Source organism: Macrobrachium rosenbergii, chromosome 23 (genome assembly GCF_040412425.1).
Source record: "Macrobrachium rosenbergii isolate ZJJX-2024 chromosome 23, ASM4041242v1, whole genome shotgun sequence".
NCBI lineage: Eukaryota > Metazoa > Arthropoda > Malacostraca > Decapoda > Palaemonidae > Macrobrachium > Macrobrachium rosenbergii.
The window spans coordinates 3,990,550-4,009,885 of record NC_089763.1 but is presented as its reverse complement, the minus strand read 5'-3'; the positions used below and the strand labels follow the sequence as shown (position 1 = coordinate 4,009,885).

General features: G+C 38.2%; 1 protein-coding gene across 5 annotated transcripts in view; it reads left to right on the top strand.

Annotated features, from left to right (window-relative positions):
• LOC136851236 (solute carrier family 23 member 2-like) overlaps positions 1 to 19,336 on the top strand; it is a 92,170-nt gene that overhangs the window by 59,673 nt on the left and 13,161 nt on the right. The gene's annotated exons all lie outside the window — the stretch shown is intronic.

The following is a 19,336-nucleotide window of genomic DNA, read 5'->3' as shown; positions in this document are numbered from 1 at the left end:
CAGTAATAACTTTCTTATGTTAAATGAACTGTCAAGTTTTCCAGTTATAATTAACGTTTCAGCCCTTGCCTGCCTGATTTTCCATTTTATCTTCTGATACTTCATTTCATGTAAAATACACATAATATTAAACTTACCTAACGCATTTCTTAAGTCAGATATCAAATACCTTGTGTAGCATCTGCTCAGATAAATTCCCCCTTTTTTCCTTGTTTTACAATTTCCTGAATCAACATGAGTCAGAATTTATACAAAAAAGTAGAGGTAAGTAACGAAATCATTCGTTTTAGTCTATAATTTTACTGCGTTCTTACTGGCTTTTAGTTCATGATAATCATGATAAAGTCATTTCCAGGTTAAAACCCTAATATATATATATATAATTCCTTGTTTTTTACAACTGGAACATATTTATAAAAAATATATATATATATATATCCCTAATCAACTTTCTCTTCAAACATGTGACACTATATATATATATATATATATATATATATATATATATATATATATATATATATATATATATACCTGGATACTGTATATATATATATATATATATATATATATATATATATATATAATATTTTAGCACATCTTCATATAAGGGTCTATATAGGAAAAAGATACATTGCTGGACACTATAAGACACATCTCCCTTCCATTCCACCCTTCAAAGTGGTACAGAGCACAAAACAGTGACAGAAAGCTCTCACAAAAGCAAAGTGAAAGAAAAAAATAAAACCATAAAAAAACATTATCCTGTAATTCTGTGTACTACTTGTCATTTTCCTTTTCATGCATTTCTTATTGTTCGTTCAGATATTTGAATATTACTTGTCGTTGTTTCTTTTATTGATGTCTTTTCATGCATATTGTTATTACTGTTATTATTATTACTGTCCCTAATTGTGAATTCAGTTGTTTTACAAACTGGTCTACAAGTATTCAGGCTTTTATCATTCATTTCTGTATATAATGCAGTCATTAGGCAATTCCTTTCCTTGTTTTGACTTGTTTGGGTATTAAGTAGTTAAGTGATATGGACGAACATTGTTTCTGTTTGTAATGGCTTAATTGTACATATTGTTTTTTCTTCAATTTGCTTTTGTGAGAGCTTTCTTGCTCACTCGTTTTGTGCTCTGCATTACTTTGTGCCCCGAAGATGTGTTAAAATATGAGAAAAGTACTTGGCACTCTGTCGTTTCATTTTGAACTCTCCCTTTGGCTTTAGCTACTAAATAAAAGCACGTGCTTGCTTTTGCGATTTCTTAGAATATATATATATATATATATATATATATATATATATATATATATATATATATATATATATATATATATATATATATATATATATATATGTGTGTGTGTGTGTGTGTGTGTGTGTGTGTGGTATCACATGTAAGAGTGAGGCACATTTGAAACTTTTTTTTTTAGCTGATGGGTAAGATGGGTGAAAGAATCAGTTAGCTAGCTAACCGTGGTAGGGAATAGTTTGGAAAGTCAAGCATTAGTAAGAGTAATATAAAGTGTGGTGTGGCCCCAATTTTGTTTAGATATAGGTACAACTTTTTCTTACATGGACTTAATATTAACATATTACAAAAATTATTTTGCACTATATAGACATAGTGAATTGTACAGATTATATATTTTACATTTTATTTCTTAATAGTATAATTCTATTCAGATAAAGTTGCGAGTTTTCTTAATTTAACCTTAATATTAATGTTATAATAATGATTTTGCAATATATTTACATAGTACAGTCTGTAATTTATGTTTTTCACAAGACATTTCTTAGTAGTATAATGGATGAGGTTCATCACGATGAATATGCGAAGATACTCTTCTCCACCGTCTGTGGTCTGTGTTGTTTGGGTGGCTTCTCTCTTCTGCTTCCGTTTCCTCCGTTAATTCTCCATTGTATTGGACTAGTTTACTGCAAATTTTGGTTGCAAGTCTATACATTCTCTGATTAATTGGTTCTACTTTGTATTTTTTTGTGTATTTTTTCTACATTCAGATCATCATCTTCTTGATTGTTTCTCACTGCGGACCTTAGTATCTTATTTTGGAATTTTTGCAATGCCCTTATATTGGAAGTCGATGCTAAACACGTGGGTGTTGGTGGATATTCCATTACTGGTCTTATTAGACTTTTCTAGAAATGGATTTTAATATTTGTGTTCATATTCCTAAACCTTTTTAGCTTTGTATTTTGTGTTCTTGCTACTCATTAGCCTTTCTCTTACATGTCTTGATACTCCTCTTTGTCCGAATTGCATTCCTAGTATTCTTGTGCTTTTAGTAAAACTTACTTGTTGTTGATATAACATTATTTGTGCAGGTTTATATGCGGTTACTGATACTAGTTGGAATTTTGATTTATTTGTTTTTATCTTCCACTTCTTTTCAAATTGATGTATTCTTTCAATTTGGTCCATTGTTTTTTGTGATACTTGTCTTTTCAAGGTTGGGTCCCTTCTTCTTGTACGTTTTTCTAGGTGTACAACTATTTGAATTACATCATCTGCAAAGCAGACATCAGTACAGTACTCTGGTGGTGAAGTCACATCTGATGTATATATAAAATGAATAATGTTGGACTTAGTACAGATCCTTGTGGGACCCCACTTAGTAACGGGAATGGATTTCCTACGCAATTTTGTGGCTTAATTGCTGCTGTTCGATCTTTAATGAAATTGCATAGTATTATCTCAAAAATGCTTGGAAAGTTGAGATGTAATATTCTGTACTGAAGTCCTTGTATCCAGACTTGGTCATATGCCTTGGTTATATCTCTACATACTAGGCTGCATAGGTACTTTCTTCTTTGTGAAAGTGCAGTGCTTTCACATATTGTTGCTATTGCAATTTGGGTTCCTCTTCCTTTTCTAAATCCATATTGATATTATTGTGTAACTGATTACCTTCTAGGAACAATACTAATCTGTTGTTAATTATTTTTTCCAATATTTTACCAGTACTTCTAGTAATGATATCGGTCTGTAATTCTCTACCTGACACGTATCTTTTCCTGGTTTGGGTATCAAAATCATTATTGCATTCTTGAATATAGTTGGAAAATATCCCATTGAGAGAGCCCAATTGTATATCTCTTCAATTTTTCAAATGCATGTCTGGTAATTTTGAATTACAACCTTGTTAATTGCACTTCCTCCTGGTGCCTTGCGTTTAAAATTTTTAATTATTGTTTTGATTTCCCATAACTCTGTTTTCCTTGTTAGTGGACAGTCTTCATTAAGTCTGCTAATATCTGCTGCATGATGCAGATTTGTTATGTGTCTTTGTTGTTCAGTGAATTCATTAACTACTGCCTCATGTTGGTTGTCGAAATTTTGGTTATCCTTCTGCGTTATTTGGAATATTTCCTGCCAGTAGGCTTTGTGCAATACTTCTTCCTCTTCGTCATCATATGTTTTTTTATTCCTATGCTTTATGTAAGGTGATGCATTAGTTTTGCTGCCCATCAGTCTTGAAACGGAGCTCCAAAATTGTTTTGGATCATTGTACTGCATTTGTGTATTTTTTATTAGGTCTTCACAATTTTGATGATATAATCTTGTTTTCTTTTACTAACTGTTCTTTTAGTGATACATATCTTCTCATTAATATGTTGTTCCAACCTGTTATAAGTACTGTATTTTGAATGTTGTTGTAGTGCCATTGTATTGATTTTAACTTTTCATTATTAATGGGGTTGTGGAAGTGTAGTGTATTTTGTTATGGAATATGATTTTTTTTATAGCTTCCTCTATATTTTTGTACCATTTTCAAGTTCTTCGTCTACTGTTTCTTTTGTTATTTCTATTTCATTTTAATTTATTGTTGGTTGTCTACTCATTTTTCCTTCTGTTTCATCTCTGAAGCTTTCCCAACTTACTCTTTTTACATTGGTTTTTCTAAGGATGGAATCATTATTGGATTTGTTGACAATGTAATTATTATTGGAATATGATCGGAGGAGGTTGCTGGTCCTTTCGTAATGGCAATATTGGGGTGAATTTTGTTATTCCTAATGTTATATCTGGCTTTCCTTTTCTATTATATGCTACGAAAGTATCAAAATCAGGTCTTCAATGTATGATATTTATTCATTAATCTGACTATTTCTTTACCTGTGTAATTAGATTGCCTATATCCAAATTGCTGGTGTCTGTCTGGCATTTAGATCCGCAATGAGATATGCTGGTTCTTTCCTGTTATTTAACTTCATTACATCTGGAAGTAGGAAATCATTTCTTTTGGTGGCTTGTAAGCTGTTTGTCGTTTGTTAGTTTGAATTTGGACTGCTAAAAAGTCGTCTTGGAAGTCATCTATTATTTTATGTCTAATATTATTCTTGATAATGATTGCTACTGCTATTCCTGCAAAAGGTTTATCAGCAGCAAAGTTTTGCATGTGTGTACTGTATTACACCCAAACATTTTCATAGTTTCATTTCGTTTCATACCCTGCTATGCTCATTGATTAATATTATGTTAGAGTCTTCTTCTCTTTATATGTTATATATATATAATTCAAAGTTCTTTGCTTTCCAGGATTTCACACTATTTTGAATTATTCTAATTCTTCGTAGGGTTAAATACATTCGAGTTGCAGTGTGTTATTTTTCTTTCATTTTTCTGTTTTCTGGTATTCCTGGCTAGTGGCGTAGTATGTTTTGATGCTGAAGTTAATCCTTGTGGATTTTGCAAAATGGGAGAATTGGAGAAATCTGTGTTTCTTGCAAATTATTTATACGTCCTGAGGGAGATATTCTGAGTCCGAATTAGGTTCATTTCCGGGTATAAAGTCTTCATCTGATGGGCCATTCGTCTTCCGAACTTTCTGGTGTGTTTTCTTCATATTGTGTGCAGTCTTGCATATCCTGAGTTGCTTGAAATTCTGTTTTGTTTGTGCGGTTCTCTTGTCATTTATTCCTTTTCATGGTGCTTGGTATCATGTTAATCTTCTTCAGAGAAATGTATTGTTGGTAATGTGTTATCTGCTAATATGCTGTTTATTACTGAGGGGTAGAATCCTTCTTGACGCAGCCCCCGTTTTATTGCTAAATTTGTTATTATCGTAATTCTTGTCTCTTCTTGTATACTGCTTCTGTTTTTTTGGACGTTGTCTGCATTAGCCCGGCAAATTCCTGCATTAGTGACTGTTACTTTAGCATAACTTCTTGTGCCGATGTTTGTATTGACTGCTGCATATCTGTTCGCTCTGATCTATTGCATTTTCTTCTTTATTAGATCCTTTCTGACTGGGCATTTCGCTGCTAAAGTTCTATGTTGCTGATTGCAGTTAACACATTTCTTTGTATTTTCTTTACATTCTCTGTATGTATGATCATATGATGAGCATTCAGAGCATATTTTAAAGTTTTTATCGTTAGGGCATTCCTTATACAGATGCTCATAAAAGTAGCATTTATAGCAAAATGACGATTTCACAAATATATCCTGTTCAATATACTGACTTGGAATGTATTGGTAAGCTATAAAAGGCCCTTCTATGGCTCTCTTTGCCATCTTCGGCATTTCAAACTTTATTTTCATGGTGTGGGAATTATTCGGGAATTTTATTACATTATCTACGTTAGCCTAATCATTTATTTTTCTCAATGCTTTCTTTAAGGTCTTCTCCGTATTCAGCCGTTGTAACGTCCAGATGTTTTGCTACTATAGTTTTCATGGCATTACATTCTGGGGGTCTATCACTTGAAACTGTGCATTGAGAAAAACAGTCGTTTCCCGACTTGAGAATCTTTTCTGAGTCATCTCCGTGAACAAGGACAAAGAATAATGCTGTGTTGGCGCGGGTTACTCCTTGCACTCCCGCCCCAATGGCGCCTATACACGTCCATAGCTTGACCGTCTACTTGGTTCGTCATGCGGCCTGGGACTATTGTCTTGTATCTTGATATTCATTTTGTATCATAGCATTGACTTTCTTGAAGTTTTGCCACAAAGAAGTGTGACACATAAGCCTAATTATGCTGGCACTGAAAAAGAGGCCAAAACGATGCCGATAACCTAGAATCGAGGAAAGATTTTAAAAAACCTCACGGGCCACTACCCTCGGATGCTAGGCAGTCATGAAAAGACGCCTTACTTGTACTGGTGATAGTGGCAGACTACTAGTCCAAGAGTATTAGTCAATTTTGACCCAAAACCTGGACATAGCTGGTAACAAGCTGATTTTTTCAGGATAGATGCAGGAACATACATAGAATGACATACTAAAAGTCCCAGGTATCCCCTGTGCAACCTTGGAAATTCAAGCTGGCGTCCAAAATGGCTGTTATTTTCAATTTTTTTCATAACTTTGTTTCTAGACGAGATACAAACATAAACTTGGTGGCTATCCCTATGTTTTCAGGTATAAGAATTATAATAGAATAGGTATTTAGAAGATCAACAGCTTGTAAGTAGCATAATCCAAGATGGCGCCCAATATTACCACCTTTTTTTGAATATTCTGAGCTTGAAAATACACATAGGCGTAGAAACCAAGGATGAAGAATAACGTAATTAGGAACAGTAGTCAGTAAGGAAATTGTAAAGTGTGATAATAGAAACTGAATGTATAATTACAGTATAATAATAAGATAATGTCACCTTTGATCAACCACTATACATCAAGGCGGCAGAAATAGTAGCTTCTTCAGAAAACCTTAACAAAATTATAGTCAGGCTTGTGGTTTCACCTCCTCATGTCTTATCAAGGCAGCATTGGGTATATCATGACAGGCAGTGGACTAGCAGAACTTTGGGAGACAGTATATGCTAAGGGATGTGTCATGCACATGCTGTCTGGTCATGCCTTTTCTCGTTCTCTCCGTGCCCACATCTTTACTTCAGCTGCCCTACTTGTTGTCTTGATGAGTGCACAGGGGCTTTGGATAGTATTGACAAGGATCGCATACAATATCTTCACAAAGCACTTCTTGACCATGACAAGGAAGCCCCTGCAGTATCTGAAGAGGAATGTATCCAGCATCTGCATAAGATCATTTCTCAACTATTGGACCAGGCAGCCAGCCAAAGCAGAACAGAAAACTTTGGGTGCAATATATTCGGCAAGTGGCTCTTCTGCAGCATTTTATCAGAGCAGAAAGGACAGGAAACTGGAAAATGCATCTCGATTGTGTGAGGGAAAATGATTCCCCACTTCCATGCAGCAGGGCATCTTAATTATGCCAAATCTGCTCGGTTGTACTTGCAACAAATGGAAAGACTAGACAGAAACCATACCAGATGAAGAATACCGACTATTTACGGAGAAAGGTTACTTCACTATACGTCGTTGTGATTCTTTTTGGGGCGGCAACTTCTCTGATCAAACAATTGAGCAGTTCTTAATGAAATCACTGAAATGCTCTGGAGGAATGACTCACGGCCGAGGCATCACAGACAGTACTTTGACAAAGTGGGTGCATGCACTTCCTCTCTGTGCTCCTATATGTGATGCACTGGAACAGTTCACAGGTATTCATACTGGTACATCAGAACAACATAAAGACCTTCGCCAAAGTAGTATCACAAGAGATAACAAGGATCTCCATATCTTTATAGGATGGCTGCAAGCTCATCCACCTTTGCTGGATACAATCCAGATCGTTTAGTGTCTGTAGCCACAGGAATTGTCGCTGATACATCTGTGAATTGTGATAGTGCTGTAGATGTTGGTTGTAAGGCAGCATCTGAAATGTCAGGGAAGAAGTTTACAAATATCATTCTACACCGCAATGACAAGGTGACTCAATTGGTGCAAAGGATAGGACAGTTAAAATCAGGGGACAGCAGGTTGATGTTAATCCAACTCAATTATTTAATCGGATAACATGCATCCTGAATAACAGCTCAGAAATGGAAACTTTCTTATCTATGAACTTGCTCTCAACCACCTTCCCTCTTTAAAGATGGTATAATGCGCAAGCCAGCTAAGAAGGCCCTGGGTGATGTCCTAAAATCATTTAGTGAGAATGCTAATTTGCCAGAGAATGGACTCTTTGTCTTGGATGGTGGTCATCTGCTTCAGTCAGTTGTTTGGCCACAACCATCTACATATGCAAGTGTCTGCCAGACTTACATCTCTTATGTCCTCAGACATTATGGAGCTCAATCTACAGTGGTTTTGATGGATATGGCAATGTGACCTCCACAAGGTTGCTGAACAGACACGGAGAGCCCAAAAGTGCATTTCTAGTGATATAATTTTTTGAGGAAACTATGCCCACAACCACCAGTCAAACTGCATTCCTGGCCAACAGCAACAACAAAAAAGGCTCATTCAAATGCTTAGTGAAAAGATGCTAGCAGCCGGTGTACTAGTAAACAAGCAGATGCTGATGCAGACAGGTTAATTGTTACAACAGCCCTAGCTGTAGCAGACACTGAACTGACTTCAGTTACCGTTGTTGGTACAGATACTGATTTGCTTGTCATGTTAGTTGCTCAAGCAAGCAGTTCTGCAGATATGTACATGTTATGTCGCAGCAATCCTATAACTGTTTTTTCAGCATACGGAAATTCAGCATGCCATAGGAGGAACCAAAATTATTTAATGCCTCTGCATGCAGTGACAGGTTGTGATACGGTGTCAGCAATTTATCGTCAGGGAAAGTCAAAAGCTTTCAAGATGGTACAAAAGAAAAATGAACACGGCTCTCTCGTTACATTTATGAAGAGTGGATGCACTCATGATGAAGTGAAGCAAGCTGGTGAAGACTTTATTCTGCAACTCTATGGTGCCAGTAATTATAGTTCTCTCAACGAGTACCGTCATGTATCTTACAAGAGAGCTATTGCTCGAAGTTCCTTAAGTTCAGAGTTCAACTTGGCCAGTTTACCACCAACAAGTGCTGCAGCAAAGCAACACTCCTATCGCACATATCTTGCAGTACAGGAGTGGATGGGCAACAGTCTAAATCCAACAGAATGGGGATGGAGATTTCAAGATGGAACACTTGTTCCACTAGAAATGGACATTCCAGTTGCCCCTGAAAACCTTCTTACAATGGTTTCTTGTGGATGTAAGCCAGGGGGATGCAGTAACATGATATGCAGCTGCAAGAAGCTAGGCCTATTTTGCACAGCAATGTGCAGCAAGTGCAACGGCCATTCATGCAATAACACTGCTCCACCTCTTAATATCAGTGATGAAGAGGAAGAGAAGGCACCAACTCTTGATGAAACATCACTAGAATATTAAAATATTGTATAATTGTTAACTTTATTATTATGGGATCCAGAGTTTGTCAGCTTATATAATAAGCAGAATTATGCATATTATATAAATTGACAAACTTTGAACCCCATTATAATCAAATTAATTGTCTTCTTCAACCCCAAAATGTTTGGTCAGTTTTGTTAAAATTCTGGATAATATGATATGAAAACTTGTGCTATCTTTTGTGCCACTTTGGACACCATCTTGCTTTTAGTTGTGTGAAATTTTCTGATCTTCTAGAAATATAATTTTATTTGATTGCTGCAGTAAACACGTTTAGATACCAAAAAAATATATATATATTTTTTTTGTACCCTCATGAAGCAAAGATATGCTTAAATTGAAAAAAAATCATCAATTTTGGCCGCCATCTTGCTTTATATTAATTATAAGTTGTTGATCTTGTAGTTATATATTGTTTTAGATTCCTTCTACTTAAAAATATAGCAATAGACACCAAATTTTTGTTTGTATGTTGCCTACAAGCTAAGTTATGCTAAAAATTGGAAAATGACGCCATTTTGGGCGCCATCTTGAATTTCTAAGGTTGCACAAGGGGGATTCTGGGGACTTTTAGTATGTGATTCTACACATAATTCTGCACCTATGCTGCAAAAATCAGCTTGTTACCAGCGATGTCCAGGTTAAAGCTAATACTCCTAGCCTATACAGGAAAGTATGTTTACTGTCTTGGGATTAAATTACACCACAGTAGAGAAATGAAACATGGTTGTAGATCCTGACCGGTGACGTCTTTATTGCTAACTAAGTCATCTTCAGAAGACTGGTACAAAGTGGTAGAAATTCATAATATATATGTTAGCAGGACAGTACATACAAACTACAAACGGTTGTAAAATAAGCCTTTTGCATTTGACAGGTGTTCATAGGCGATGTCCTGCCCTCATTAGTGACAGGTCAAATTTTGCATTTTTCACTAACTTGTACAAAAATTGCACTGCTCTCCTGTGCATTTCTTACACATCTTGTATGCTGTTCTGTTCTCTTTTCCATTATTTTTCCAGTTTGACCAATATAAAAGAACTACATGGAATCAGGTGTACACATCGAGTTCTTGATTAAAACGTGTCATTGTTTTCTTGTTTCGAAGGCTGCAGTAGCTTCAAAATTCTTCGTAGATGGAGCACATCTATCAAAGAATTATTATTTGGCGGTACATGTAGGTGTTATGTGTAATGAGTTTCATTTTTGTTAACATAAAATCTTTTTTGCCGATTTTAATGCACAGTCAAATTTTATAAAAGAAAGTCTCAGCAAGAACAAGAATATTAGTACTGGCATGTATAAATTGACCCATTAATCTCAAAATAAATATACAAGAAGTTGAAATTTAAGGAAGGTACAGTACTTGAAAGACGGGCACAAGGGAAGAATGGCTCGCCTCCCCGACCTTTTGCCAATTTTTTTTTTTACCTGTCACTAAAAAATACTTGTTTTCCAACTGTTTTTATATTCGTATGTAGGCTACTGTCCCCTTAGCATATATTATATTATGAATTTTCACCAATTTGTATCAGTCTTCTGAAGATGGATTGGTCACACACATATAGTATAATATATACATATATACTGTATATATACATATATATATATATATATATATATATATATATATATATATATATATATATATATAATTGTGTATGTGTATGTATATATATATATATATATATATATATATATATATATATATATATATATATATATATATATATATATATATATATATATATAGGTATAAAACAAGTTTATGCAGATATTTTGGGAAATGAAAGAAAGAGTCATTCTGAGGAGAAAATGTGCTATAAACATATGCATTTTAAGGCTTCGTATGTCGATGAGGTGAATTTTTAAAATAAACGTCATCATTCAACAGGCAAGTAAGATGGCGCACAGGATGTCTTCGTAGTCAGGGATTTTGGGGAAGGGGGTGGAGCTGTTCAGTTCACTTGTTACTCTGAAATCTCGCTTTTCCGCCAAGATAAGTGAGCGTGTCCTGGTTACAAGAGTCAAATTCCTGATTAAATTTGAGAGCAAGAAACCGTTCCAGTAATGTGGAATATGCAGATATGAATGTTTATTTATGGGTTTTGCAACAGTTCAGTTTCTAGATTACACGGTTGTGAACTCCACTACTATTAAAAAAAAAAAAAAAAGAAATCGGCTATTAGGCCGATGTGTATAGAATATCCCCAAATCAAATGTATTCTCCCTCTCCATCGGTGGTGTTCGCTGGACTCCGATGAAGAAAAGAAAAGCAAGTCTAATGGAATCTGTCCTCCACCAAAGATAGGCCTGCCATTGCACCCCGATCAAAGGTTTAAAACTCGTTATAAAATATCTCTCCTCCGTCAAAAGTATTCATCACACACCAGTCAAAGGAAAAATGCACATATGAAAACACTTTCGTCTGTCAGATAAAAAAGAACGGGAACATTATTGAAAATTCTCTTTCTTCTTTCGTTCCTGTCAAAGGTAACCTATTCATGCAGTCATCGAAAGAGGTAAAAAAGCTGACATTATTCAAAGTGCAGTATCCTATCTACCTGCATTCCCTTGTCATCATGACTGCTGTCACTATCACTCATTCAGCGTAGGCCCAGTCCTGACTCCTGATTCAACAACTCCGCGACGAGGCGGCAGGACAGAGAGTGCTAGATTCAACGACTACAAATGAATGTTGCCAGGCAACAATTACACTACCTTGATAAGTAAAGGTAATCGTTAAAATTAGATTACATGGAGTCTGTTCACAGGTGACTTACTAGTTGAAGAGCCTGTAATGTTACATTTTTCAGTAACCTGCAAAAATAAAATCATAACTAAAAGACTAGCAATCCAGCTGCCTAATACGCTTCATCAACCCTTCCCCCATATCCCTGACTACTCCGATATCCCGTACACAATCTTACTTGCCCGAGAGCAGCTTTAAGGGAAAACGGTTTTTTTAAAAATTCACTTCCCCGGTAAACTAAGCCTTAAAATGTATATATTTATAGGACATCTGCTCAGAATGGCTTTTTCTTTCATTTCCCAAAATATTTGCACACACTTGTGTTACTCTCTCTCTCTCTCTCTCTCTCTCTCTCTCTCTCTCTCTATATATATATATATATATATATATATATATATATATATATATATATATATATATATATATATATATATATATATATATATATATATCTTTCTCTCTCTCTCTCTCTCTCTCTCTCTCTCTCTCTCTCTCTCTATATATATATATATATATATATATATATATATATATATATATATATATATATATATATATATATATATATATATATATATATATCTATATATATATATATATATATATACACATATATATGTATATATACACATATATAAATTATATGTATATATATTGTAAATTTGTTGTAAGTTTTATTAGTGCTTTTATTTTTGTATCTTTTTAGCCAGAAAAGATAGGATATGGGTGATCCCAAAGCGCAGCTATTAATTAATACGTCAATGTTGAGCTGACTGTTCCTTCTATCCATATATCCTGCTATGAGACCGTTTGGCTTAGACTCCCTGAAGTAAGAATATATATATATATATATATATATATATATATATATATATATATATATATATATATATATATATATATATATATATATATATATATATTGTAAAGATTAGCGCCAAAATAAGCTAAAAAGCGCCCTCCTTTCTGCTTTTGCTTGGCCGATAGATAGGCCTCTGTCTATTTCAACCTGTGAGAGGTAGTGAAATCTGGTTCGGATTAGTTTCAAGCAGTAAATTCAGGGTTTTAAGGCACGCTCAGGAGATAATCTTAGCCTAGGGCAGTAACTGGCTGGCGCCCTTTCTTTTGGTATAGGAGCTGTGACCCGGTCAGGCCATCGACCCCTACACCCGGTCAGAAGTAATAAAAGGCCACGGCGCCAGAAGTTCGCCATCACACACAACCCAGTCGCGAATGTAGGAGGTCACGAGTTCAGACGTTCCCCCCCACCCTTCTTTCCCTCGTCGCCACATGGACGTAGCTGCCCTTTGCTTTGTACTCCAACCACGTGGCCAGTATCCATTGCAAGTGGTGAATTGCAAATCCCAGAGCAAGCGGAAACTCAACTGCAGCCCTTTATCATCACAAGGGCGCCCTTCCTTCCCGCACCCGACCTACAACCCGAGAGTACGGCCTTCATGGGGAGACCTTTGTCTACACACACACACGTGGTCCCCTCGCAGAAGACGCTGAGAAGGACTGGGATGAAGCTGGATGCAGACGTCAGCCTTACGCTCCTGCAAATTGGTAAAGTACCTGGAAAGAGTTGCTTAGTCACGTTATTTTCGCCCTTGTGCATTTATTAAACTTCTGGGCCTGTAACTTGGTATTCCCTGAGCTTCTTGGTTCAATCCCGGCCCAGGTGTTCACTGCCTTCTTGCTCCAAGTCACTAGTCAAGCCTCGAGGCTGTCCTTGGCACCCTCAGTGCACCTTCGAGTAAAAGCATTCCCCAAATTCCAGCCTTAGATTGTAACCTGGGTCCTCATATCGTTTCAGAAGGACGATCGTAGCAGAATTCTCCTTGGTCCGTGTTCCTGGTATTCCCAAGCTTTTCCTCCCCCCCCCACCCCACCTCGGGAGGACTCCTGCAGCAGCAATTTAACGTGACTTAATTCATTTCCCCTTTGATCTTGTCTGTCATGTAAATATACCTATTTTTGTATCCACGTGTTTCACGCACTTCCCTTTGAGAAAGAGCCCTAAGCTACTGTATAACTCCTTTTATTTTTTGTTTTATATGTTCCTGGTTATCTTACAAGGCCATTGTAGAGTAAAGTACTGAATGTGAAGACTTAAAATTTACCTGCACCAGGAAACATATAAATCTATATATATATATATATATATATATATATATATATATATATATATATATATATATATATATATATATATATATATATATATATATATACCCTGTATATATTATATATTATATATATATACATATATCTATTGCAACAAGGATACCCTTCTGCAAGTCAACTCACTTTCAAGTGCCTTGTTTTTCAAAGAACTTGAAAAGTAAAACAATTTTACCTCACTGCTGACACTAACAGTCAGTTGTGGAGAAATTTTTTCTTCTCCAAATCTCATTTTATTATTCCCTTGGCGGCCTTTTTTTTTCCTTCCCAGAACTTGTGACTGCATTAAGCCCTTTTCCAGGTTACTAAGCCGCCCTTGGAGACAATCCCCACTCGTCCGATGGCAGAAGCGAAAGTCGGATGGACCACATGGCACACAACCAATCCACGAGGTCAACAGAGCTACCCATGAGGCCAAAGGTAGTGTGCCAAAAGCCATATGTCTCATGACAGAAAATGGTGACACCTTGGAAAATGGGAAAATTAATCCAACAGAAGGCATAAAAGGGGTCCCACCATTTATGCTCGAGAGACACACCTTGATGCAGATCCAACACACTGCCCCTTGACCTCCAGTACTTTAGAGCTTGTCCCCCCATGTGGCTTTTTATCCAGTCCAGTATCTTTCCAGTGCCAATTTCCCAAATACACCCTGCCCCCATTGTTGGTACATATACAAGGAATCATCTGGATTAAGGTAAAGTGCAAGGAATCTGTGGTTTACCAGTCACGCAGTTCTTTTCCTTGTGCTAATCATCTTCCATTTTTCAAATGCAGTTCTCCTATTGACCTGACTTTGTTATTAACTTGTGTTCGTAAGTGACTTTGGTGTTTGATAGTCGATGAATCTTGGCACCATCAGCGCACCCACGAACCCTTCTTTACACTAATTCTGCCAAGTAATCATATGCATTCTCCATTGCGGGCAGAGTTTTCTCACTGTGGATCCTTTGCTTCAATTGTGCTTTATTACCGTGGTCAACCCACTGCAATTTAATCCCCAGTGCCATTGAACTGGAATTCCTGGCAACTTCATTTATCACCTTTCCATCATAATTTTCTGCTCTGGCAGGACGCCATTTACCTGTCTTAATTATCCCCATCTGATTTTGTTACTGAAAATATATGTGATTTTAGTTAACCTAAGAGTTTATCTCAATTTCCCCTTTCTAGTAAGGCCCTCAGCTCATTTCCTTTTCTTCTTATGTTCTACTAATCCAGGAATTTTAGTCAGATCAGCATCATCCCTTGTGGTAAGTTACTTCCCCCAAGATTAGAACATAAAAATGGTGACCTTGCAGGATCTTGAACCTGCAACAGTGCAGAACCCAGTAACTAGCCTCGCTAAGTTGGATACAAGACTAGAAACAAATCTGTTAACATAAATCCCCTTAAACAAGCACATACAATCAAATGGAGGTACACATTACAAGTATTTTGTTATTTTTATATTACTGTGATAATAACTCGTGACTGGAATTTTTTTTATTTCCCTAGAAATCTGAATATCCACATATAGCACATGCTAACCGAGTAATCTCTTAGCGAGAAAGAGTATTGCCATTTCGAAAGATGAGATTTTTCTGCTACTGCATGTTAGCCTTGCATGACTTAAACTGCTAGGTTGTAGTCAGGAAGCGGAATGTTAAACAAAAGTGATATAAGGGAAAAGTGCATTTATTCCCCCCCCCCCCCCACGTGCTCTGGACAATTTGCCATCTATTATTTTAGCTAGGACACACAGCATCCAGCAACTCAATCAGGTACAAACAGCAATCCTGCGCCACTCATCTTTCTCTCACATAGTAGCAAACGCATTAAAATTCTAAATAAACTCCACAAAATTCCACATCTGTTCGTTGAAATTTGCATTTACAAAACTCATTCATTCTTGGCTACGTGAGCCATTTTGCACGCATAAGAGTTGTCTCCTTTTAACTTTTCATAAGTCCATGTGCACAGGCAATTTTTTTGCTCCCATATCTATATCAGCTGAGAGGTGAGAGAGGTTTTCCCAAAACTGTTTGCCCCTGTATCATAAATCTTCGCCTAGACATCTCCCAGACACCCACATGGTCGGCGCATGTGCCCAACTAGCTTCCACAACATTACCTTGCAACCTCATAATTTAAAGTAAAATTCATGTACTATTATGATCACATATTTTCATCAGGTCAAACTTTTCTTGCAATGTAAGGTTCTTTGCACACGTGATCACTGCAAATAAACATCCCGTTGCATGATAGCTTTAAGGAATGTATTCGACATATTATTCACTGTAAATCCCCATATACATGCACATCATTTGTACACTTAAAACAACCCAAGTTGTTTCATGTAAGCCTGTACCACTCTGCGCCCGCTTCACATGTCTCTCACCTAAACAAACTCCAACAAGGCTTACGCTAACCATTTAACAAACTTCCTTGTTACCACACACACGGCCGAGTTACTTGAACCTACCCAGTTTTGAGGACTCCCACAAAACCTTAAAAAATCCCGCTCTCGCACTCGATTCTATGGAGCGAGCCCACATCCAGAGTGCCACAAAGTGCTTTCAAACACCCTAGAACTTGTTCCCCAGAACAAAGCCACAAAAATCTCACGCTCAAATCTCTGGAACAAGCCACACACTACAAAGTGCCCCAGTCCACTTTCTCGAACACAACCCTAAAACCCCACACTCGATTCCCTGCAATGAGCCACACACTACAATGTGCCACCAACCGTTCTTGTGAACAAATCCTAAACCTCATGCTCGATTCTCCGGAACAAGCCACACACTACAAAGTGCCACCAACCATTGTCCTGAACAAAACCTAAATTCCTCATGCTCTATTCCCCAAAACAAGCCACACACTACAAAGTGCCACCTACCATTCTCCTGAACGAAACCTAAAAAAACCTCATGCTCGATTCCCCGGAATGAGCTACACACTACAAAGTGCCACCAACCGTTCTTCCTTACAAACCCTAAACCTCACGCTCGATTCCCTGGAACGAGCCACGCACTACAAAGTGCCACCCACCATTCTCCCGAACGACAACTTAAATTCTCATGCTCAATTCCCAGGAACGAGAGCAGCAGGACGAAGTGCCACTATCCGTTCCCTTGAACAAAGCCACAAACCATTCTCTTGAACAAGCCCATAAACAGTTCTCTCAAACAAAACCAGAAACCATTCTCTTGAACGAAACCTTAAATTCTCACACTCTATTCCCCAGAACGAGCCCCACACTACAAAGTGCCACTATCCGTTCTCTCGAACAAACCAGAAACTGTTCTCTCAAACGAAACCTTAAATTCTCATGCTCGATTCCCTGGAACGAGCCCTGCACTACAAAGTGCCAGTAGCCATTCTCTCAAACAAATCGGAAACCATTCTCTAAAATAAAACCTTAAATTCTCACGCTCGATTCCCCAGAACGAGCCCACACCAAGAGTGCCACAACCCATTCTCTGGAACAAAACCTTAAATTCTCATGCTCGATTCTCTGGAACAAGCCCGCATGCCCGTGTCACTACCTGTTTGTCCAAATGAACCTGAACCACTCCAAGTCTGCACTATCTGTGACTTGACTTTTGGTTATCCAAGATCAGCACTGTACGTGCCCAATTTGCCTAGCCACGCCTTGCCCACAACAGAGTGCCATTTCCCCTCCTTGCCATTCCTTGCCTGGCTAACACCTCTCTTACACCCCCCTCCCTTTTTTCCCCCGTTTCTTTGGCTCTCCAGCACCATGCAGGCCGAGGACTACAAAGCTTTCATGGAGGTTGGAAAGGGGCTGGGATTTAAGGGAGACCCCTTGGCTGCCTGGGTCCAAGCCCAGGTAACTGCTGCAAAGAAGGGGAGACAGAAGAGAGAAGCCAAGGAGGAGAAGGAAAAGGAGAAAGAAAGACAGGAAAAGGAGAAAGAAAGACAAGAAAGGGAGAAAGAATGCGAGGAGAGGGAACTAGAGAGAGCCCATGAGCTCATCCTTGCCCAACATAGGCCGATAACCCCGTTCCGACCTCTCCCCAGTCCACTCTCAACAGCGTAAGCTCTCTAATACCCAAATGGAATGACACCAAACCCGAAGCCTGGCTCAACCACATTAGAACGAGTCTTCTCAACCTACACGCCCACCCCTGCTGAAGTTTTCTTGATCCTGGGAAAGCACATAGGCGGAAAGGGCACAGTCACCTTCCACTCCCTTACCCCAGATGAACAAAGGAACCTTGAGGAGGTCCAAAGGACCATCATCAAGGCCTACGAAATTACTCCCGAGCACTGGAGACTGCAATTGGTGAGGCCAGCCCAAGGAAGCAGGTCAAACTTGGACCGAATGGGCATACTACAAGTCCCGGGCTGTCAAGTGCTGGCTAGAAGCCCTGGCCATCAACACCTTTGAGGCCCTGCTTAAGCACATACAACTCAAAGACTTCTTTTACTATCACCCCGGTGCTCTTGACACACACCTCTGCAAGAAAGCCCCTAAGACGTTCGCAGAGTGCTGCCACTTGGTGGACGATTGGGACACTTACCATCCTTTCGCCAGCTCCTTGGGACAAAAGATCATTCCCCTTTCTCATACCTATGGGCTACATCAGCCCAAAAATTGGCCCCTTCAAAAAAACCTGTGTGCAGCCATTGCAAAAAGGTCAGGCACCCAACCGAACAGTGCCGCCTGAAGGCCAATGCCCAGCCAAAAGGCACCGTCAGTTCCCAAAACGGGGTCACGCCTAACCAAGACACTCCTGGCTCTTGGGTGAACAACAACCAGCCTGCTCCCTCCGTGGGAGCATGCCATGAAAAGACTTCAGCATAGAGGCTTGCAAGGACTGTGGCCAGAAGGGTCACATGTCCACAAGGTATCAGCACTGTCCGAAATACGCTGCTCCCAAAACAGTCCACACCGCTGGCAGTTCCCGACAGCCTGCTGAGTGGATCAGCCTTGACACCATGGCCATAGCGCCCTTTGATGGCTCCAATGGCTCCACCACACCTTGAGGTCAATGGTCAGCCTTATCACTTGGTCTCACGCACCTCCCGTTGCCACCATCTGCAAGGACAAGCGGATGACCATTTGCTGGGTCAACGGTGACTTGTAGTCTCATGCCCCACCTGCCAAATCATGGGAAATCCTAACGAATTCATCTCCGAG